The 24,577-nt window shown below is 51.3% G+C and overlaps 2 long non-coding RNA genes across 2 annotated transcripts in view; both read left to right on the top strand.

Moving 5' to 3' along the window:
* The window catches only part of LOC140722824 (uncharacterized), a 132,056-nt gene that overhangs the window by 59,693 nt on the left and 47,786 nt on the right, over positions 1-24,577 (top strand). The window lies entirely within an intron of this gene.
* Positions 13,757-18,975, top strand: LOC140722838 (uncharacterized). Its single transcript, XR_012097757.1, has 3 exons — positions 13,757-13,963; positions 18,562-18,644; positions 18,810-18,975. It is a non-coding gene; the product is annotated as an uncharacterized lncRNA (long non-coding RNA).

Genomic DNA, 24,577 nt, shown 5'->3' with positions numbered 1-24,577 from the left:
TCCAAGCCTATTTGTTTTTCCAGTTTTGATTGTATATATGTTGAGAGCATCGGAATTGACGACACTGATGACTTTCTATTGTTGCGAGATATTATAAACAGCCCCTTTTTTTTCTATTTTTTCTTTTTCTCTTTTTTCTTCTTTTGTTCTTTTTCTCTATTAGTTATTAGATTAGTTTTTCTTTTGCATATTTTTTCTTTTTTCTGTTTTTAAAAATATATATATTATGATATACCTAGGTTTGACTTGTTCATTTGCATATTGTATCGTTCATGATTTGGGAATACTCATTTATACTGTAATCATTGCTTATGTATTCTCTCATGTTTAGTTGGAAAGTGTATGTTTGTAATCCCATTATCTATGTATCATTTTATTTTGTTGATATTAATAACAATAATAAAAAGATTAAAAAAGAAAAGAAATCTGATGGTGGAGGAGAAGAAGCTGTTCCTGAAATGTTGAGTGTGTGTCTTCAGGCTCCTGTCCCTCCTCTCTGATGGTGGTAATAGGAAGAGGGCATGTCCTGGGTGGTGGGGTCCTGACTGATGGATACTGTCTTTGTTGATTTCTATTGCACATTTGTTGCTTGTCAGTCTTTGTTTGTGTGTAGTTTTTCATTGATTCTATTGTATTTCTTTGTTCCACTGTGAATGCCGGGAAGAAGCTGAATCTCAGGGTATTATATAGTAATATGTAGCGCAACACACACACACACAATGCTGGGGAAACTCAGCAGGTCAGGCAGCATCTATGGAAATGAATAGTTAGTTGATAATTTGGGCCAAGACACCTCTTTAGGACTGAGAGGGCAGGGGGAAGATGCCAGAACAAAGGTTTGGGGGGCAGAGTGGTTAGCTGGAAGGTGACAGGTAAAGCCAGGTGGGTGGGAAGGTCAAGGGCTGGAGAAGAAAGAAACTGATAGGAGAGGAGAGTGAATACAATTGGAGAAACGGAAAGAGGAGGAGACCCAAGGGGAAGTTTAAAGCAGGTGAGAAGTAAAAGATCAGAATGGGAATATAGAAAGGGAGTGGAGTAAATTTTGTTCACCGGAAAGTGAAATCGATATTCATACCATCAGGTTGGAGGGTACCCAGATGGAATATGAGGTGTTGCTCCTCCACCTTGAGGGAGGCCTCATCTTGGCACAAGATGTGCCTCCACCACGTCTGTTCTCAGGATGTGGTTTCCATTCCAGGGTATCAGAGATGTCCTCCTGCTTTAAAGAATGGGGTTTCCCTCCCTCTACTATTGATGTTTCCCTCACCCTTATCTCCTTCATTTCCCATACATCTGCACTCACTCCATCTTCCTGAGTCCCTCATCCTCACCTACCACCACTTCAGCCTCCGCATCCAAAACATTATCTTCCACAATTCCCTCAATCTCCAAAGGGACCCGACTGCTAAACAGATCCTTTCCTCCCCCTGCCCACCACTGTCGGCAGGGATTGCTCTCTCCATGATGTCCCTCCTCCCTCCACTAATCTCCCTCCATGCACTTATCCCTGCACCTGCCCATTCACCTCCTCCCTCACCTTCATTGACGGCCCCAAACACTCCTTCTAGGTGAGGCATCACTTCGCTGAATCTTTCGGAGCTGTCTATTGTTCCCAATGTGGTCTCCTCTACATTGGTGAGACTCATCGTAAACTGGGGGACTGCTTCTCAAGCATCTCCACACCATCTGCCATAAACGGGATTTCCTGATGGTCAAACATTTAAATTCCGATTTCCAATCCCTTTCCAATGTTGTTGATCTATAGCCTTGTCTTGTGTCAAGATGAATCCTCTTAAAGTCGAGGAACAACACCTTATATTCCTTCTGCGTTGCCTCCAACCTAATGCTACGAATATCGATTTCTCCTTCCGGTGAACAAAATTCTCCTCCCCCTTCGTCTATTCCCTAATGTGACATTTTACTTCTTAGCACCAAACTATTACTTCCCCCTGGGTCTCCTCCTCCTGCCATTTCTCCTATTGTCCACTCTCCTGTCCGATCAGATGCTTTCTTCTCCAGCCCTTGACCTTTCCCACCCACTTGGCTTCACCTATCACCTTCCAGCTAGTCTCCCTCCCCTCCCCCACCATTTAGTTCAGGATGGGGGTTGTGGTTGGCAGAGAAAGAGGATGGGGAATGTGAGCTGTATATTAACACCGGGCATCGTTTTGTCCCTCAGTCACAGACTCCGCACTCGGTGATCCGTGTGTAAACCACACCGTCCTGGATCAGCCCTGGAGGAGCATAAATTGTTACAACACTGAATGCACCGGAGGACGATTGATGGATGATGGAAATCTTGAAGTGGGATGGTACAGATTTAACAGGTAAAGTGAGGAGATAATCACTGAGAAACTGGACACAGAAGGGGAAGGTAAACTGGGGAACAAGGGGTGTGTGAATGGGAAATGCAGGGAGACCGGGATCATCAGTGACTACACTGAGATGGGGAGTAAACACAGGGAGAGGGGAGATCCCTCGGGGTAGAGACCAGGAAGAGGTACAACAGACTGGGAATTCCCAGGATTGGTGGGGTTATTGACCAGAGACAGGGTACGGACAGGGTGAGTGTAACTTCCTATGTCTCTCTGAGTGAATAAAATCCATTAGATCAGGGACTGACTCTCTGATTGTTGTTTCAGTTCCAGAGGATGGACGATTCCCGAGACGGTCGTTCCACGGTATCACTGCTCCGGGAATTACCCAGGGTGGTTAAACGGTAGGGTCAGAGTTTACATCAGTGGGGCTCAGTTATTTTTGGGGAATGTCAAACTGATGATCAGGATCTCTTCAGAGGGCCCGAGCATGGACACAGAACCGCATCTCCCTGAGAGGTCTCCCCACAGTCACTCAGACCGCTGTACGGTCCTGTATCATCATGGAGTCCGGTGGAGGAGTGACAACTTCCTGGAGTTGGATTACAGAACTGATCTGCCCACTGACCCCATTCTGGATACGACCCGGAGGAGTTTCAAAGACCCCAGACTCATTTCAGTGGTGGGGAAACCTTCAGGGAGTTGGGGGAGTCTGCAGATATCATTGTTCACCAATTCGTGGGATAAATTAACGGTTGCCATGGTAACATAGCGGTTAGCGCGTCACTATTACAGCCTGGGGTGTCGGATTTCAGAGTTCAATTCGTGTCATCTGTAAGGAGTCTCTGTCCGTCCTCCCCATGGAATGCATGGGTTTTCCCCGGGTTCTACGGTTTCCTCCCACTGTCCAAAGACATACCAGGTACTGTGGGACTGGGTACATTTTACAGCGTTTATAAATCTCATTCCAGGTCCCCATCCCAACGTGGGAGAGGGGGAGGTGACCAGGACTGTCTGCTTCACTGTCGGCGAAAACACCTGTTCTGGGAGCCGAGAGATCAGGGTGAAAAACTGCTCTGGTTACTTTGTGTATTGGCTGAAGCCGACACCCCCGGCAACATGCTGTGTACTGTACAGGTAGGTCACCGTTCCCCAGTGACACAGCAGTGTGGTAGTTGTAGGGAAATTCTGGGACATCCTGAGTCACCAACACACACCACAGGCTGAGTTTTCCAGTCGGCTGCCCTGCCCGTGGTCTGTGATCACCTTTCCCGTTTCCCCCTTTCACACCGGGGTCAGAATGAAACTGCCCAGTCTGACCTGTGACAGAGATGATAGAACACAGAACAGTACAGCACAGCACAGGCCCTTCAGCCCACAATGCTGTGTCAGCTGCCAGGAGAGAGTCTACCCATCCCCTGGAGTGAGGGAGGGTGACGCTGACAGGAAATGGAGGGAGCAGTGGTGAGAGCGAGGGGAGAGGGGGGAGTGATGTACCAAGCGGAGAGGGAGATGGAGGGAGACCGAGGGGAGAGGAAGATAAGGAGAGAACAAGGGAAGAGGAAGACAGAGAGTGGCCCAAGTAAGGGAAGATAGGGAGAGGCAAAGGGGAGAATGTTAGAGGCCGAGTGTAGGGGGTGGTAGGGGAGAGGCTGAGTGAGGGAATGGGAGGCCGAGTGGAGGGGGAGTTAGCGGAGAGGCCGAGGGAATGGGGAGACAGGGAGAGGCCGAGGGGAGGGGAAGACATGGAGAGGCTGAGGGGTGAAGGTGACAAGGAGAGGCAGAGGGGTGTGGGAGACGGGGATGCCAAGGGGTGAGGGAGACATGGAGAGGCTGAGAGGAGTCAGAAAGGGAGGGGCTGAGGGGAGTGGAAGGTAGGCGAGATGGCGAGTCTGTGGAGAGAGCGCGAGGCAGCGAGGGTCCGAGGGGAGAGCGCGAGGCAGCGAGGGTCCGAGGGGAGAGCGCGAGGCAGCGAGGGTCCGAGGGGAGAGCGCGAGGTGGCGAGGGTCCGAGGGGAGAGCGTGATGCAGTGAGGGTCTAAAGGAGCGCGTGAGGCGGTGAGAGTAGAGAGAGACCGCGGTGGGAGCGAGTTGTGGTGTGACTGTGAGTTGACTATGGAATGGAGACACTGAGGAGAGAGGGAATTGGGGAAATACTGATGGTGGAGGGTCATAGGGAGTGCGAGTGGAAAGGGAGGTAGAGTGCGACTTGGGAGGGAAGGTAGGGTAAGACCAGAGGGGGTGCTGGTAAGGAGAAATTGAAGGGAGGCAGAGGGAGGAATTAGTGAGGTATGGAGATTCCGAGGGGAGAGGGAGGTAGGGAGAGGCTGAGGCCTACATATGGTAGGGAAAGACTGAGGGGAGAACATGAGGAGAGACCAAGGTTAGTGGGTGTTGGTGTGAGACCGAGAATAGAGGGAGGGGAACACCAAGGAGAGTTTTTATCTGCAATTTGAGAAGGATAAGGGCTGATCGGAGGTGTCAGTGTTGCAGTTGAATAGGGGAGACTATGGAGCCATGAGGGAGGAGCTGGTCAAAGTTAACTGGACGGATATCCTAGCAGAAAAGACAGTGGAACAGCAATGGCAGGTATTCTTGGGAATAATGCACAAGGTGCAACATCAGTTCATCCCCCGGAGAAGGAAGGATTCAAAGGGGGGAAAGGGGCCACAGTGGTTGACAAAGGAAGTCAGAGGTTGCATAGCATTAAAAAAAAGGAAGTATGACAGAGCTAAGGTGAGTGGGAGGACAGATGATTGGGAAATTTTTAAGGAACAACAGAACTTAACTAAAAAGGCAATACGGGGAGAAAAAATGAGGTACGAACGCAAGCTAGCCAGGAATATAAAGGAGGATAGCAAAAGCTTTTTTAGGGATGTGAAGAGAAAGAAGAAAGTTAAGAACAATGTTGGGCCCTTGAAGAATGAATTGGGTGAAATTGTTATGGGAAACAGAGAAATGGCAGAAGAATTTAATAAGTACTTTAGATCTGTCTTCACTAGGGAAGACACAAGCAATCTCCCAGATATATGGATGGGCCAAGGACATAGGGTAACAGAGGAAATGAAATAGATTGACATCAGGAAGGAAACGGTGATGAGTAGACTGATCGGACTGAAGGCTGACAAATCCCCAGGTCCAGATGGTCTGCATCGTAGGGTACTAAAGGAGGTGGCCCTGGAAATTGCGGATGCATTGGTAATCATTTCCCAATGTTCCTTAGATTCAGGATCAGTTCCTGAGGATTGGAGAATGGCTAATGTTATTCCACTTTTTAAGAAAGGAGGGAGGGAGAAAACAGAGAACTATCGTCCTGTCAGCCTAAAATCAATAGTAGGGAAGATGCTAGAGTCCATTATTAAAGATGAAATAGTGGCATATCTAGATAGCAGTGATAGGATTGGGCCGAGCCAGCATGGATTTACCAAGGGCAAATCATGCTTGACTAATCTATTGGAGTTTTTCGAGGATGTAACCAGGAAGTTAGACAAGGTAGATCCAGTGGATGTAGTGTACCTCGATTTTCAGAAGGCATTTGATAAGGTCCCACATAGGAGATTGGTGGGTAAAATCAGAGCTCATGGCATTGGGGGGAAGATATTGACATGGATAGAAAACTGGATGGCAGATAGAAAGCAAAGGGTAACGGTGAATGGGTGTTTCTCGGAATGGCAGGTGGTGACTAGTGGGGTGCCACAGGGCTCGGTATTGGGACCACAGCTGTTTACGACTTACATAAACGATTTAGATGAAGGCAGTGAGAATAACATCAGCAAGTTTGCTGATGATACTAAGCTGGGTGGCAGTGTGACATGTGATAAGGATGTTAGGAGAATTCAGGGTGACTTGGATAGGCTGAGTGAGTGGGCAGATACTTGGCAGATGACGTTTAATGTGAATAAGTGTGAGGTTATCCACTTTGGGAGTAAGAACAGGAAGGCAGATTATTATCTGAATGGTGTAGAGTTAGGTAAGGGAGAAATACAAAGAGATCTAGGAGTACCTGTTCATCAGTCACTGAAGGTGAATGAGCAAGTGCAGCAGGCAGTGAAGAAGGCTAATGGAATGTTGGCCTTTATTACAAAGGGAATTGAGTACAAGAGCAAGGAAATCCTTTTGCATTTGTACAGGGCCCTGGTGAGACAACACATGGAGTATTGTGTACAGTTTTGGTCTCCAGGGTTAAGGAAGGACATCCTGGCTATAGAGGAAGTGCAGCGTAGATTCACGAAGTTAGTTCCTGGGATGTCCGGACTGTCTTACGCAGAGAGGTTAGAGAGACTGGGCTTGTACATGCTGGAATTAAGGAGATTAAAAGGGGATCTGATTGCAACATATAAGATTATTAAGGGATTGGACAAGATAGAGGCAGGAAATATGTTCCAGATGCTGGGAGAGTCCAGTACCAGAGGGCATGGTTTGAGAATAAGGGGTAGGTCATTTAGGATAGAGTTAAGGAAAAACTGCTTCTCCCAGAGAGTTGTGGGGGTCTGGAATGCACTGCCTCGGAAGGCAGTGGAGGCCAATTCTCTGGATGCTTTCAAGAAGGAGCTAGATGGGTATCTTATGGATAGGGAAATCAAGGGATATGGGGACAAGGCAGGAACCCGGTATTGATAGTAGATGATCAGCCATGATCTCAGAATGGCGGTGCAGGCTCGAAGGGCCGAATGGTCTACTTCTGCACCTATTGTCTATTGTCTATTGAGAGAGGGAGGTAGCGAAGGAGCTGTGGTTAGTTTGAGACTGAGGGAAGAGGGATGTACGCAGACACTAAAGGGATGCACAGGCTGGGGTAGTCCGAGGGGAGAAGCAAGTAGCGAGAGAGGGGAGACGACGAGATCGAGGTCTGAGGGAAGTAGTGAGAAACTGAGGAGAGAGGGGGTTCGTAAAAGTCAGGGAGATGGAGATAGAGAGAGACTTTGGAGGGAGACAGAGAATTGAATTGACTTTATTTCTTACATCCTTCACGTAAATGAGGAGTAAAAATCTTTACGTTACGTCTCTGTCTGAAGGGGCAAAGTGCAATATATAGTAATTTGTAATAAATAATACAGGTGTCCCACGATTTACGAATGTTTGTTTGCGCCACTTCACTTATACAAAAGATCTACATTTGTAACCTGTTTTCACATTACAAAGAGGATTTTCGCATTTACGAATTCCCCCCCCCCCCCCCCATATAAATTAATGGTTCTTCGCCTTACGCCATTTCGGTTTAAGAAAGGTTTTGTAGGAACGCGCTACCTTTGTAAAGGAGGGGACACCTGTATGTAGAACAGGACAGTCAATATAGCATTAAAATGCAGTTGTATCAGTATGAATTAATCAGTCTGATGTCCTGGTGGAAGAAGCTGTCCCGGAGCCTGTTGGTCCTGGCTTTTATGCTGCGGTACCGTTTCCCGGATGGTAGCAGCTGGAACAGTTTGTGGTTGGGGTGACGCGGGTCCCCAATGATCCTTCGGGCCCTTTTTACACACCTGTCACTGTAAATGTCCTGAATAGTGGGAAGTTCACATCTGCAGATGCGCTGGGCTGTCCACACCACTCTCTGCAGAGTCCTGCGATTGAGGGAAGTACAGTTCCCATACCAGGCAGTGATAAGCCAGTCAGGATGCTCTCAATTGTGCCCCTTATGATTTGGAGGCCCAGACCAAACTTCTTCAACCATCCGAGTTAAAAGGAGCTCTGTTGTGCTTTTCCACCACACAGCCAGTATGTACAGACCACGTGAGATCCTTGGTGATGTTTATGCCGGATCTTGGATCACAGATTTGTAACACGTCCATGTCGCTGGCCTTTGAACAGGGAGCAGGATCCGATAGTGTCAATGAACCACAGCTCGGTGCCATCTTGTCTGGGATATGGTCCTCACGCCGGCACATGGGAGTAATTTAGTTGGGAAATGGTCTGTCTGGGATATGGTCCTCACGACGGCACCTGGGAGTAATTTAGTTGGGAAATGGTCTGTCTGGGATATGGTCCTCACGACGGCACCTGGGAGTAATTTAGTTGGGAAATGGTCTGTCTGGGATATGGTCCTTACCCCGGCAAGTGGGAGTAATTTAGTTGGGAAATGGTCTGTCTGGGATATGGTCCTTACCCCGGCAAGTGGGAGTAATTTAGTTGGGAAATGGTCTGTCTGGGATATGGTCCTCACGCCGGCACATGGGAGTAATTTAGTTGGGAAATGGTCTGTCTGGGATATGGTCCTCACGCCGGCACATGGGAGTAATTTAGTTGGGAAATGGTCTGTCTGGGATATGGTCCTCACGCCGGCACGTGGGAGTAATTTAGTTGGGAAATGGTCTGTCTGTGATATGGTCCTCACGCCGGCACATGGGAGTAATTTAGTTGGGAAATGGTCTGTCTGGGATATGATCCTCACGCCGGCACGTGGGAGTAATTTAGTTGGGAAATGGTCTGTCTGGGATATGGTCCTTACCCCGGCAAGTGGGAGTAATTTAGTTGGGAAATGGTCTGTCTGGGATATGGTCCTCACGCCGGTACACGGGAGTAATTTAGTTGGGAAATGGTCTGTCTGGGGGTGGTGGGCAGAAAGGCCCATTTCTCTACAGAGCCCAGCGCACAATGTGGTTTATTTTGTGGATATTTCACAGCTCCTGTGTATCAGATTCGTGTGGCACAGCCCAGTACCCACTCTGTGTTCATACTGTGTCCTCTCCCTCCCTCCCTACCTCGTACCTACTGCCCATGTCAGTTACAAACACACGAGATTCTGCAGATGCTGAAAATCTGTGGAAATTGCTGAGAAACTCAGCAGGTTAGGCAGCATCCATGGTGAGGAATGAACATTGGACGTTTCGTGCTGAGACCCTTCATCAGGACTGGAAAGGGCGGGGGAAGAACTGAAATAAGAAGGTGGGGGGAAGAGAAGCAACACAGGCTCTCCTCTCTGATCAGATTCTTTCTTCTTCAGCCCTTGACCTTTCCCACCCACTTGGCTTCACCTATCACCTTCCAGCTAGCCTCACTCCCCTCCCCCACCATTTACTTCAGGATGGGTGTTGTGGTTGACAGAGGAAGAGGATGGGGAACGTGAGCTGTACATTAACACTGAACATCGGTCTGTCCCTCAGTCACAGACTCCACACTCGGTGATCCGTGTGTAACCCACACCGTCCTGGATCAGCCCTGGAGGAGCACGAATTGTTCCAACACTAAGTGTACCGGTGGACAATGGATGGATGATGGAAATCTTGAAGTGGGATGGTACAGATTTAACAGGTAAAGTGAGGAGATAATCTCTGAGAAACTGGACACAGAAGGGGAATGTAAACAAGGGAACAAGGGGTGTGTGAATGGGAAATGCAGGGAGACAGGGATCATCAGTGACTACACTGAGATGGGGAGTGAATACAGGGAAAGGGGAGATCCCACATTCTCGGGGTAGAGACAAGAGGGAGGTACAACAGAGAGGGAGTTCCCAGGATTGGGGTGTTATTGACCAGAGACAGGGTAAGGACAGGGTGAGTGTAATTTCCCATGTTACTCTGAGTGAATAAACTCCCTCAGATCAGGGATTGACTCTGATTGTTGTTTCAGTTCCGGAGGATGGAAGATTCCTGAGACGGTTGTTCCACAGGATCGCTGTTCCGGTTACTACCCAGGATGGTTAAACGGTAGGGTTAGGCTCAGCACAGTGGGGCTCTGTTATTCATGGGAGGGTCAAACTGATGACCCAGATCTCTTCAGAGGGCCCTAGCATGGACATAGAACCCTATCTCCCTGAGAGGTCTCCCCACAGTCACTCTGACCGCTGTACGGTCCTGTATCATCATGGAGTCCGGTGGAGGAGTGACAACTTCCTGGAGTTGGGTTACAGAACTGATCTGCCCACTGACCCCATTCTGGATATGACCCGGAGGAGTTTCAACAACCCCAGACTCATTTAAATTGTGGGGCAATCTCCAGGGAGTTGGGAGAGTCTGCAGACATCATCCTTCACCAATTAGTGGGATAAATTAATGGTTGTCATGGTAACGTAGCATTTAGCGCGTCACTATTATAGCTCGGGGTGTCAGAGTTCAGAGTTCAATTCCAGTGTCATCTGTAAGGAGTCTCTGTCCATCCTCCCCATGGAATACATGGGTTTTCCCCGGGTTCTCCAGTTTCCTCCCACAGTCCAAAGACGTTCCGGCTACTGTTGAACTAGGTACATTTTACAGTGTTTATAAATCTCATTCCAGGTCCCCATCCCAACGTGGGAGAGGGGGAGGTGATTAGGACCGTATGCTTCTCCTGGGATACACACACCTGTTACCTGAGCCAGGGGATCAAGGTGAAAAACTGCTCCGGTTACTTTGTGTATTGGCTGAATCCGACACACTGGGGTAACGCTGTGTACTGTACAGGTAGGTCACCGTTCCCCAGTGACACAGCAGTGTGGTAGTTGTGGGGAAATTCTGGGACGTCCTGAGTCACCAACACACACCACGTGCTGAGTTTTCCAGTCGGCTGCCCTGCCCGTGGTCTGTGATCACCTTTCCCGTATCCCCCTTCACACCGGGGTCAGAATGAAACTGCCCAGTCTGACCTGTGACAGAGATCATAGAACACAGAACAGTACAGCACAGCACAGGCCCTTCGGCCCACAATGTTGTGCAGACCTACTCTGAGATCAATCTAACCCTTCCCTCCTACATATCTCTCCATGTTTCTGTCATCCACGTACCTATGAGTTTGTTAAATGCCCCGTATGTATCTGTCTATACCTCCACCCTTTGCTGGGTGTTCCACACACCCACCCCTCTCTGTGTAAAGAACTTAATTTCTGACATCCACCCTATAGTTTCCTCCAGTCACTTTAAAATTACACCCCCTGGATTCAGCCACCTCCTCCCAGGGGTGTCCAAATGTTTGCATTTCACTGATAATTTACTTTAAATAAAATTTAAATTAAATAATGAATTTTCTTTCAACATTTGAAATGAGTTTCTATGGTAATTTATAGCAATCTTCTGTCTTCCACCATACAGCTGCAGCAAAGCAACAAATTTCCTATCATAGTAATTACTGATAGTGAGTCTAGTATATCTGAGTCTAGTATATAAAATGTGTAGAAGATTACAAGGAGTACAGATAGGTTCAATGGAAGATTTATTATCAAAGTACTTGATTGTTACCATATACTGTCCTGACATTTATTTTATTGCAGTCATTTACAGGAAAATAAAGAAATACTACAGAATCTATGGAAAAACTATACAGAGCAAAGACTGACAAACAACCAACGTGCAAAAGAAGGCAAATTGTGCAAATCAAATATTAAATAATACTGAGCTGATGAGTTGTAGATTCCTTGAAAGTGAGTCTGTTGGTTGAGGAATCAGTTCAGAGTTGATGTGAGTGAAGTTATCCACGCCGGTCAGGAGTTTGATGGTTGTGGGGTAACGACTGTTCCTGAAGCTGGTGGTGTGGGACATCCTGCTGGGAATATTACCACTGATCAGGGTGAATATAACTAGAGGACATCGATTTATTGTCAGAGATTCAGGATCAGAATCAGGTTTATTATCTTTAATGTCTCGTGTGAAATCTGTTGTTTTTTGGCAGCAGTACAGTGCAAGACATAAAAATATTCCTGAACGTTCCAATCAAAAATAAAATAACTAGTGCAAATAAAGGAATATTGAGATCGTGTTCATGGATCGTTCAGAAATCTGACGGTGCCCCCTAAGAACATGGTAACCCCTAACTAGACTGACTTTGAAAACAATACTTTCTAACTAAACGTGTCAAAAAGTCTTGGATGTGTGAGACCTGGTAACTATTGGGCATTGAAAAGGCATCGGTTATCACCACATGGGCTTAGGGACCGTGTGGAGGGGCAAAGCCCAGGGCTATTCGACTGGAATACGATGCCAAGTCTTTCCAAGTTGACAAACTCATCTTCGCAGTTGCCAGCTTCTCTGGATCCGGTCTCTGCGTGTGGACATGGACTGGTCGGCCGGTTGTGGAAATGCGGTGCTCGACCCCATGTATTTTGACTGTAGTGGAGAATGTGGGCTTGGTGAAGTTTGAGAGTTCGACCAGAGGTCAAGTGAACTCACATGCGGTGGTGTGTTGGCTTGACAGAGTCATTGTGGGAAACCTACTGGGGGAGCAGGGAAAGGACCCAAAGTCCTTGACATCCACGTGCCAGCAGTTTTAAAGATCGATTTACAGTCCCTGGACAGACAGTAAATCGGCACCGAGCGGAGGTCTAGTCAGGACGATGTCCCTTGTGTAGCATTACACACTGAAGCAGGGCATCACCTGTCGTGTCCCATATTCTCGATCCTGGTGTCATTGGCGACCCCCAGCAAGCTGTCCTCAGTCTTTGCCTACACATCAACAGGCGGTACTGATGACACGCTCATTTGAGCACCCGGGTCACACAAGCATCGCTCTGAAAGGGTGTCCGTAATGTTCAGTAGATGACCCTGGCATCTAGAACCCACAAGTGTGAACAGACCTCTGATGTCCCAAAGCACTGGCACTGTCGAAGCTGCAAGGCAGTCGGCACTTCCTAGTGTTCACACCAAAGTGAGCGTGGTAATAACACAGAGCCGGCAGTGTCTGTTTCACAGCATGGGTTAGCAGTCTGTTTTGCATGCTTATGTTGGAAGCCTCGCTGACCAGGCTTATTAAAGCAGGGAAAATAAGAGGGTTTATGCACCACTGCCTGGCTAAGTGTAGACGATCAGCAATTTTAGCAAACTCGCTAAAGTAATTCTGGGATTTATTAGGGAGGGATATGCAGACTTGAATTGGCATTTGCTGCATGAAGAGTTCTTTAAACATAAAACAGGGAAGGAGATTTCCAAGGAGGGACAATGTGGTCCCTTAACTCCAAAGGCGAAACGTCACCATGACCAGGCAGAAAGCAACTGTTTAAAATGATCAGACTCCGATAGATCAACAGTCTGATTGAAAGGTCAGTTTTCAGTGATCTCATGTTTACTGTATATCAGTTTCTAGTAAACTCCCCACTTTCACAGCTGTGGAGTTTCTGAGCAACATACCACATAGTAGAATCCGGTGTAGTCCACAGTGATTTCTCATAGTGCAAATTAGGCCTTGACTTGTAGTGACGACATTTTGCTCTCAGAACTCTGGTTTTGAAGAACATACCATAACAGCTCATTTATTGAAATCCAAGAGATCTGAGCACAATGTACGGTAAAAGTACTTTACGTAATTATAATAATCACATCAGACCCGTCTCCTAAAGTGAACCTAAATGAGAGTCGGTGGCTGTGAATGTTGTATGTTTCCACATTACTCTGCATGAGAAAGGAGGAGGGGGAATTTAGGGAGAGAGGTGTGGACTGTATTCTAGGAAAGAGTAATGTTAATGTCAATAAAGTATGTCTGTCTGTCTGTCTGTCTAATGTTGGGGGTGAGAGGTTTGATCTGTTGGACCTGTGATGTTTATTGGATTCTCACAGACTGTTACCACCCAGCCAGGTTCGTCCTTAACAGAGTTTTGCTATCCTCTTTATTCTATTCTCTCACCTGACCCCACCCACCCTGTCTCTCTCCTCACAGATCCCGATTTGGACAACACTCAGGAAACCCAGGGACCAGCGACGGGAGAACCTGGTCCGGGTTTGACCACCACCCCAGAAGGATCTACAAGCTCAGGTATCTGTGTTGGGGATCACTGAATGGAATGTTGTTCCCCATGGTCAGTCCCTAAATTTCATCCTGTGTCAGACTGAGGGCAGTGACGGAGGATTGGGAAGGAGACGGATGGTGTTGGTTTCACCACAGACCCAGTCTCACATTCCCTGAGCTCCTGTTCCATTGTGATGACCTGCTTTAGTGTTTCCACTTGTCCCTGTCTCTGTTCCTTCATTACAGACCAGGAGACTTCCACAGGGGAGCAGCCCAAAGGATCAACTACTGGAGGGTGCATACAGGATCCATCCTATGTTACAGGCACATTTCCCCCTCACCCTCCCCACTCCCCTCTCGCCTCTCACTCCCTCTCTCTACCCCTCTCTCCCCCTCTCCTCTCCCTCTCACTCCCTTTCTCCCCTCTCTCTCCCTCTCTCTCTCCCTCTCTCCCCCTCCCCCTCTCTCTCTCCGCCTCTCCCTCTCCCCCTGTCTCCCCTGTCTCCCCCTCTCTCCCCGCTCTCTTCCCCTCCCCTCGCCCTCCCCCTCTCCCTCTCCCCCTCTCTCCCCCTGTCTCCTCTCCCCCTCTCCCCCCACACCCCCCCTCTCTCCCCCCTCCCCTCGCCCTCCCCCTCTCCCTCTCCCCCTCTCTCCCCCTGTCTCCTCTCCCCCTCTCCCCCCACACCCCCCCTCTCTCCCCCCTCCCCCTCCACCCCCTCTCTCCAACCGCACTCTCCCCTCTCTCCGTCCCCCACTTCCCCACACACACTCCCATTCAGTCTTACACCCACTCGCCCTGTAGGGCACTACAATATGAATGACAGTGTCAGGGGAGATGGTGGGGAGAGGAGCCGGTAGGAGACTAGAGAGAACGAAATTTTGGTGGCAGGGAGAGGGTAAGAGGAATGGGGAGTTCTAATTGTCTCTTCAACCTTGAATACCCTCTGCAAGTCATACCTGGTTTACTGGTACAGACCTGGGTCGCCAGACTTGAATGCCACGTATTTAGCTATCAGCAGGTGATGTGCCCCTGGTTATAGAGAGACCTGATGTCACTGAGGAAGGGAATGACTGGATGTGATGTGAGGGATGTCTGGGTGAGGAGAGATGGTCGGAGTGATTGAGGAGGGAGAGGGTGACTGAGGAGTGGAGGGGGAATAGGGAGACCTGATGTCACTGTGGAAGGGAATGACTGGATGTGGTGTGAAGGATGTCTGGGTGAGGAGAGATGGTCGGAGTGATTGAGTAGGGAGAGGGTGAAGGATAAACATATTGACAGCATTTATCAGACATTTGTATGAGAATGTGCATAGTTAATGATAGAGGGATGTGGACCAAACTCAGACAAATGAGACCAGTTCAATTTGCCACCTTGGTTGGCATGGATCAGTTTGGTCAAAGGGCTTGTTCCCATGACGTGTTCCTCCAGGAATCCATTCACTATGTGATCACAAGTCTTCACTCCTCGTTAACACACTACACCCAATACCAGGGGCTCTAATCTTCTGCACCAATGACCGTGTACTGCTCTAATCTTACATGTGGATGTAACTGACATCATTTCCCATGTCCATAAATCTGACCAATGCAGGTAATTGGGAAATCCCATATTCCATGTCTCTGTCTCTCACTCTGGATTCATCCATCTTTTTCTTTCTTTTCTCACTACCACTTTCCACCCCATTCACTGTCAGCCCCTCCCTCGTTCTCTGCCCCTCTTCACTACCTGTACACACTCTCTCCCTGACCCCACCCCTGCCCTTTTCTCTCACTCTCCCTGTCCCTGTCTATACGTATATTGACATAGATATATGATGAGGGTGTGGGGACGAATCAAGCTGTCAGAGGGTGGGGTGGGTGTGGGGAGGAATCAAGGTATCAGAGGGTGGGGTGGGTGTGGGGAGGAATCAAGCTGTCAGAGGGTGGGGTGGGTGTGGGGACGAATCAAGCTGTCAGAGGGTGGGGTGGGTGTGGGGAGTAATCAAGCTGTCAGAGGGCGGGGTGGGTGTGGGGAGGAATCAAGGTATTAGAGGGTGGGGTGGGTGTGGGGAGGAATCAAGGTATCAGAGGGTGGGTGGGTGTGGGGAGGAATCAAGGTATTAGAGGGTGGAGTGGGTGTGGGGAATCAAGGTATCAGAGGGTGGGGTGGGTGTGGGGAGGAATCAAGGTATCAGAGGGTGGGGTGGGTGTGGGGAGGAATCAAGGTATCAGAGGGTGGGGTGGGTGTGGGGAGGAATCAAGGTATCAGAGGGTGGGGTGGGTGTGGGGAGGAATCAAGGTATCAGAGGGTGGGGTGGGTGTGGGGAGGAATCAAGGTATCAGAGGGTGGGGTGGGTGTGGGGAGGAATCAAGGTATCAAGAGGGTGGGGTGGGTGTGGGGAGGAATCAAGGTATCAGAGGGTGGGGTGGGTGTGGGGAGGAATCAAGGTATCAGAGGGTGGGGTGGGTGTGGGGAGGAATCAAGGTATCAGAGGGTGGGGTGGGTGTGGGGAGGAATCAAGCTGTCAGAGGGTGGGGTGGGGTGTGGGGAGGAATCAAGGTATCAGAGGGTGGGGTGGGTGTGGGGAGGAATCAAGCTGTCAGAGGGTGGGGTGGGTGTGGGGAGGAATCAAGCTGTCAGAGGGTGGGGTGGGTGTGGGGACGAATCAAGCTGTCAGAGGGTGGGGTGGGTGTGGGGAGGAATCAAGGTATCAGAGGGTGGGGTGGGGTGTGGGGAGGAATCAAGGTATCAGAGGGTGGGGTGGGTGTGGGGAGGAATCAAGCTGTCAGAGGGTGGGGTGGGTGTGGGGAGGAATCAAGGTATCAGAGGGTGGGGTGGGTGTGGGGAGGAATCAAGCTGTCAGAGGGTGGGGTGGGTGTGGGGAGGAATCAAGGTATCAGAGGGTGGGGTGGGTGTGGGGAGGAATCAAGCTGTCAGAGGGTGGGGTGGGTGTGGGGACGAATCAAGCTGTCAGAGGGTGGGGTGGGTGTGGGGAGTAATCAAGCTGTCAGAGGGCGGGGTGGGTGTGGGGAGGAATCAAGGTATTAGAGGGTGGGGTGGGTGTGGGGAGGAATCAAGGTATCAGAGGGTGGGTGGGTGTGGGGAGGAATCAAGGTATTAGAGGGTGGAGTGGGTGTGGGGAATCAAGGTATCAGAGGGTGGGGTGGGTGTGGGGAGGAATCAAGGTATCAGAGGGTGGGGTGGGTGTGGGGAGGAATCAAGGTATCAGAGGGTGGGGTGGGTGTGGGGAGGAATCAAGGTATCAGAGGGTGGGGTGGGTGTGGGGAGGAATCAAGGTATCAGAGGGTGGGGTGGGTGTGGGGAGGAATCAAGGTATCAGAGGGTGGGGGTGGGTGTGGGGAGGAATCAAGGTATCAAGAGGGTGGGGTGGGTGTGGGGAGGAATCAAGGTATCAGAGGGTGGGGTGGGTGTGGGGAGGAATCAAGGTATCAGAGGGTGGGGTGGGTGTGGGGAGGAATCAAGGTATCAGAGGGTGGGGTGGGTGTGGGGAGGAATCAAGCTGTCAGAGGGTGGGGTGGGTGTGGGGAGGAATCAAGGTATCAGAGGGTGGGGTGGGTGTGGGGAGGAATCAAGCTGTCAGAGGGTGGGGTGGGTGTGGGGAGGAATCAAGCTGTCAGAGGGTGGGGTGGGTGTGGGGACGAATCAAGCTGTCAGAGGGTGGGGTGGGTGTGGGGAGGAATCAAGGTATCAGAGGGTGGGGTGGGTGTGGGGAGGAATCAAGGTATCAGAGGGTGGGGTGGGTGTGGGGAGGAATCAAGCTGTCAGAGGGTGGGGTGGGTGTGGGGAGGAATCAAGGTATCAGAGGGTGGGGTGGGTGTGGGGAGGAATCAAGCTGTCAGAGGGTGGGGTGGGTGTGGGGAGGAATCAAGCTGTCAGAGGGTGGGGTGGGTGTGGGGACGAATCAAGCTGTCAGAGGGTGGGGTGGGTGTGGGGAGGAATCAAGGTATCAGAGGGTGGGGTGGGTGTGGGGAGGAATCAAGGTATCAGAGGGTGGGTTGGGTGTGGGGAGGAATCAAGGTATCAGAGGGTGGGGTGGGTGTGGGGACGAATCAAGCTGTCAGAGGGTGGGGTGGGTGTGGGAAGGAATCAAGGTATCAGAGGGTGGGGTGGGTGTGGGGAGGAATCAAGCTGTCAGAGGGTGGGGTGGGTGTGGGGAGGAATCAAGGTATCAGAGGGTGGGGTGGGTGTGGGGAGTAATCAAGGTATCAGAGGGTGGGGTGGGTGTGGGGAGGAATCAAGGTATCAGAGGGTGGGGTGGGTGTGGGGAGGAATCAAGGTATCAGAGGGTGGGGTGGGTGTGGGGAGGAATCAAGGTATCAGAGGGTGGGGTGGGTGTGGGGAGTAATCAAGGTATCAGAGGGTGGGGTGGGTGTGGGGAGGAATCAAGGTATCAGAGGGTGGGGTGGGTGTGGGGAGGAATCAAGGTATTAGAGGGTGGGGTGGGTGTGGGGAGGAATCAAGGTATCAGAGGGTGGGGTGGGTGTGGGGAGGAATCAAGGTATTAGAGGGTGGGGACTGGGGGAAAGGAGGTTGTACGATCGAAGGGACAGAGATGAGGAAACATCCCGTCAGCAGCACTTGACCTGAGAGTGACACCATGTTGACACTGGGCTGTTTTGTTCAGGAGTTCGCATGTGGATTAACGTGCAGCTGACATCGAGTGGAAACGTGAGTGAGGATGAAGTGTGGGAAGCCATTCGACGAAAGGTGAGTGAACTCCCTCCCAGTCTCTCAGTTCTTAATCCCTCTCCTTTCCCAACTCTCCCTCTCTGTCACACCTCTGCCTCCCGTCTCTATGCTCCTCTCCTCCCGTCACTCCTTCAACTCCCCCTACCTCAGCAATCATTCATCTTTCCTCCTCTCTGGCCGCAGCTCCAGGAGATGTTCGGTGATCCAAATCTTCAGATCAATCTTGCACGGTTCAGGGCAGAACCTTCAGAGGAGTGAAGGAGCGATCCGTCAACGAGTGAAGGAGTCTGCAGTTCCATCTCCCTGACGCTTTACACCCTCTCCCTTACTCCAGCCTGCCTTTAGACAAGTATACGGCTCACAGAGGGTTAATCCTAGGGGAGCCCTGAGATGTTACTGCACTCTGCTGATTCCCCAGTGTGCCGCAGCCTGCGAGCTTTTAGTTGGTCACATTGTGAAGTATGATCCCATTGAGTAGTGACGCCAGACGTCACACACCTTCCACAGTGTACGGTCCCGAAAACACCGACACCCCTCACTACAGGACCGGGTCAGTGTGAGACGTCACACACCTTCCACAGTGTACGGTCTGTAAACACCGACACCCCTCACTACAGGACCGGGTCAGTGTGAGACGTCACACACCTTCCACAGTGTACGGTCCCGAAAACACCGACACCCCTCACTACAGGACCGGGTCAGTGTGAGACGTCACACACCTTCCACAGTGTACGGTCCCGAAAACACCGACACCCCTCACTACAGGACCGGGTCAGTGTGAGACGTCACACACCTTCCACAGTTTACTGTCCCGTAAACACCGACACCCCTCACTACAGGACCGGGTCAGTGTGAGACGTCACACACCTTCCACAGTTTACTGTCCCGTAAACACCGACACCCCTCACTACAGGACCGGGTCACTGTGAGACGTCACACACCTTCCACAGTGTACGGTCTGTAAACTCCGACACCCCTCACTACAGGACCGGGTCAGTGTGAGACGTCACACACCTTCCACAGTGTACGGTCTGTAAACACCGACACCCCTCACTACAGGACCGGGTCAGTGTGAGACGTCGCACACCTTCCACAGTGTACGGTCTGTAAACACCGACACCCCTCACTACAGGACCGGGTCAGTGTGAGACGTCGCACACCTTCCACAGTGTACGGTCTGTAAACACCGACACCCCTCACTACAGGACTGGGTCAGTGTGAGACGTCACACACCTTCCACAGTGTACGGTCTGTAAACACCGACACCCCTCACTACAGGACTGGGTCAGTGTGAGACGTCACACACCTTCCACAGTGTACGGTCTGTAAACACCGACTCCCCTCACTACAGGACCGGGTCAGTGTGAGACGTCACACACCTTCCACAGTGTACTGACTGTAAACACCGACACCCCTCACTACAGGACTGGGTCGGTGTGAGACGTCACACACCTTCCACAGTGTACGGTCTGTAAACACCGACACCTCTCACTACAGGACCGGGTCGGTGTGAGACGTCACACACCTTCCACAGTGTACGGTCTGTAAACACCGACACCCCTCACTACAGGACTGGGTCAGTGTGAGACGTCACACACCTTCCACAGTGTACGGTCTGTAAACACCGACACCCCTCACTACAGGACTGGGTCAGTGTGAGACGTCACACACCTTCCACAGTGTACGGTCTGTAAACACCGACTCCCCTCACTACAGGACCGGGTCAGTGTGAGACGTCACACACCTTCCACAGTGTACTGACTGTAAACACCGACACCCCTCACTACAGGACTGGGTCAGTGTGAGACGTCACACACCTTCCACAGTGTACGGTCTGTAAACACCGACACCCCTCAGTAAAGGACCGGGTCAGTGTGAGACGTCACACACCTTCCACAGTGTACGGTCTGTAAACACCGACACCCCTCACTACAGGACTGGGTCAGTGTGAGACGTCACACACCTTCCACAGTGTACGGTCTGTAAACACCGACTCCCCTCACTACAGGACCGGGTCAGTGTGAGACGTCACACACATTCCACAGTGTACTGACTGTAAACACCGACACCCCTCACTACAGGACTGGGTCAGTGTGAGACGTCACACACCTTCCACAGTGTACGGTCTGTAAACACCGACACCCCTCAGTAAAGGACCGGGTCAGTGTGAGACGTCACACACCTTCCACAGTGTACGGTCTGTAAACACCGACACCCCTCACTACAGGACTGGGTCAGTGTGAGACGTCACACACCTTCCACAGTGTACGGTCTGTAAACACCGACTCCCCTCACTACAGGACCGGGTCAGTGTGAGACGTCACACACCTTCCACAGTGTACGGTCTGTAAACACCGACACCCCTCACTACAGGACCGGGTCAGGGTGACACGTCACACACCTTCCACAGTGTACGGTCTGTAAACACCGACACCCCTCACTACAGGACTGGGTCAGTGTGAGACGTCACACACCTTCCACAGTGTACGGTCTGTAAACACCGACACCCCTCACTACAGGACTGGGTCAGTGTGAGACGTCACACACCTTCCACAGTGTACGGTCTGTAAACACCGACACCCCTCACTACAGGACCGGGTCAGTGTGAGACGTCACACACCTTCCACAGTGTACGGTCTGTAAACACCGGCACCCCTCACTACAGGACCGGGTCAGTGTGAGACGTCGCACACCTTCCACAGTGTACGGTCTGTAAACACCGACACCCCTCACTACAGGACCGGGTCAGTGTGAGACGTCGCACACCTTCCACAGTGTACGGTCTGTAAACACCGACACCCCTCACTACAGGACCGGGTCAGTGTGAGACGTCGCACACCTTCCACAGTGTACGGTCTGTAAACACCGACACCCCTCACTACAGGACTGGGTCAGTGTGAGACGTCACACACCTTCCACAGTGTACGGTCTGTAAACACCGACACCCCTCACTACAGGACTGGGTCAGTGTGAGACGTCACACACCTTCCACAGTGTACGGTCTGTAAACACCGACTCCCCTCACTACAGGACCGGGTCAGTGTGAGACGTCACACACCTTCCACAGTGTACTGACTGTAAACACCGACACCCCTCACTACAGGACTGGGTCGGTGTGAGACGTCACACACCTTCCACAGTGTACGGTCTGTAAACACCGACACCTCTCACTACAGGACCGGGTCGGTGTGAGACGTCACACACCTTCCACAGTGTACGGTCTGTAAACACCGACACCCCTCACTACAGGACTGGGTCAGTGTGAGACGTCACACACCTTCCACAGTGTACGGTCTGTAAACACCGACACCCCTCACTACAGGACTGGGTCAGTGTGAGACGTCACACACCTTCCACAGTGTACGGTCTGTAAACACCGACTCCCCTCACTACAGGACCGGGTCAGTGTGAGACGTCACACACCTTCCACAGTGTACTGACTGTAAACACCGACACCCCTCACTACAGGACTGGGTCAGTGTGAGACGTCACACACCTTCCACAGTGTACGGTCTGTAAACACCGACACCCCTCAGTAAAGGACCGGGTCAGTGTGAGACGTCACACACCTTCCACAGTGTACGGTCTGTAAACACCGACACCCCTCACTACAGGACTGGGTCAGTGTGAGACGTCACACACCTTCCACAGTGTACGGTCTGTAAACACCGACTCCCCTCACTACAGGACCGGGTCAGTGTGAGACGTCACACACATTCCACAGTGTACTGACTGTAAACACCGACACCCCTCACTACAGGACTGGGTCAGTGTGAGACGTCACACACCTTCCACAGTGTACGGTCTGTAAACACCGACACCCCTCAGTAAAGGACCGGGTCAGTGTGAGACGTCACACACCTTCCACAGTGTACGGTCTGTAAACACCGACACCCCTCACTACAGGACTGGGTCAGTGTGAGACGTCACACACCTTCCACAGTGTACGGTCTGTAAACACCGACTCCCCTCACTACAGGACCGGGTCAGTGTGAGACGTCACACACCTTCCACAGTGTACGGTCTGTAAACACCGACACCCCTCACTACAGGACCGGGTCAGGGTGACACGTCACACACCTTCCACAGTGTACGGTCTGTAAACACCGACACCCCTCACTACAGGACTGGGTCAGTGTGAGACGTCACACACCTTCCACAGTGTACGGTCTGTAAACACCGACACCCCTCACTACAGGACTGGGTCAGTGTGAGACGTCACACACCTTCCACAGTGTACGGTCTGTAAACACCGACACCCCTCACTACAGGACCGGGTCAGTGTGAGACGTCACACACCTTCCACAGTGTACGGTCTGTAAACACCGGCACCCCTCACTACAGGACCGGGTCAGTGTGAGACGTCACACACCTTCCACAGTGTACGGTCTGTAAACACCGACACCCCTCACTACAGGACTGGGTCAGTGTGAGACGTCACACACCTTCCACAGTGTACGGTCTGTAAACACCGACTCCCCTCACTACAGGACCGGGTCAGTGTGAGACGTCACACTCCTCCCACAGTGTACGGTCCGTAAACACCGACACCCCTCCCTACAGGACAGGGTCAGTGTGAGACGTCACACACCTTCCACAGTGTACGGTCCGTAAACACCGACACCCCTCACTACAGGACTGGGTCAGTGTGAGACGTCACACACCTTCCACAGTGTACGGTCTGTAAACACCGACACCCCTCAGTAAAGGACCGGGTCAGTGTGAGACGTCACACACCTTCCACAGTGTACGGTCTGTAAACACCGACACCCCTCACTACAGGACTGGGTCAGTGTGAGACGTCACACACCTTCCACAGTGTACGGTCTGTAAACACCGACACCCCTCAGTAAAGGACCGGGTCAGTGTGAGACGTCACACACCTTCCACAGTGTACGGTCTGTAAACACCGACACCCCTCACTACAGGACTGGGTCAGTGTGAGACGTCACACACCTTCCACAGTGTACGGTCTGTAAACACCGACTCCCCTCACTACAGGACCGTGTCAGTGTGAGACGTCACACACCTTCCACAGTGTACTGACTGTAAACACCGACACCCCTCACTACAGGACCGGGTCAGTGTGAGACGTCACACACCTTCCACAGTGTACGGTCTGTAAACACCGACACCCCTCACTACAGGACCGGGTCAGGGTGACACGTCACACACCTTCCACAGTGTACGGTCTGTAAACACCGACACCCCTCACTACAGGACTGGGTCAGTGTGAGACGTCACACACCTTCCACAGTGTACGGTCTGTAAACACCGACACCCCTCACTACAGGACTGGGTCAGTGTGAGACGTCACACACCTTCCACAGTGTACGGTCTGTAAACACCGACACCCCTCACTACAGGACCGGGTCAGTGTGAGACGTCACACACCTTCCACAGTGTACGGTCTGTAAACACCGGCACCCCTCACTACAGGACCGGGTCAGTGTGAGACGTCACACACCTTCCACAGTGTACGGTCTGTAAACACCGACACCCCTCACTACAGGACTGGGTCAGTGTGAGACGTCACACAACTTCCACAGTGTACGGTCTGTAAACACCGACTCCCCTCACTACAGGACCGGGTCAGTGTGAGACGTCACACTCCTCCCACAGTGTACGGTCCGTAAACACCGACACCCCTCCCTACAGGACAGGGTCAGTGTGAGACGTCACACACCTTCCACAGTGTACGGTCCGTAAACACCGACACCCCTCACTACAGGACTGGGTCAGTGTGAGACGTCACACACCTTCCACAGTGTACGGTCTGTAAACACCGACACCCCTCACTACAGGACCGGGTCAGTGTGAGACGTCACACACCTTCCAAAGTGTACTGACTGTAAACACCGACACCCCTCACTACAGGACTGGGTCAGTGTGAGACGTCACACACCTTCCACAGTGTACGGTCTGTAAACACCTACACCTCTCACTACAGG

The sequence above is a fragment of the Hemitrygon akajei genome, unplaced genomic scaffold, assembly GCF_048418815.1.
Source record: "Hemitrygon akajei unplaced genomic scaffold, sHemAka1.3 Scf000090, whole genome shotgun sequence".
In the NCBI taxonomy this organism is placed as follows: domain Eukaryota; kingdom Metazoa; phylum Chordata; class Chondrichthyes; order Myliobatiformes; family Dasyatidae; genus Hemitrygon; species Hemitrygon akajei.
Note: the sequence above shows the minus strand (reverse complement) of the source record. Positions and strands in the feature narration are given on the sequence as shown.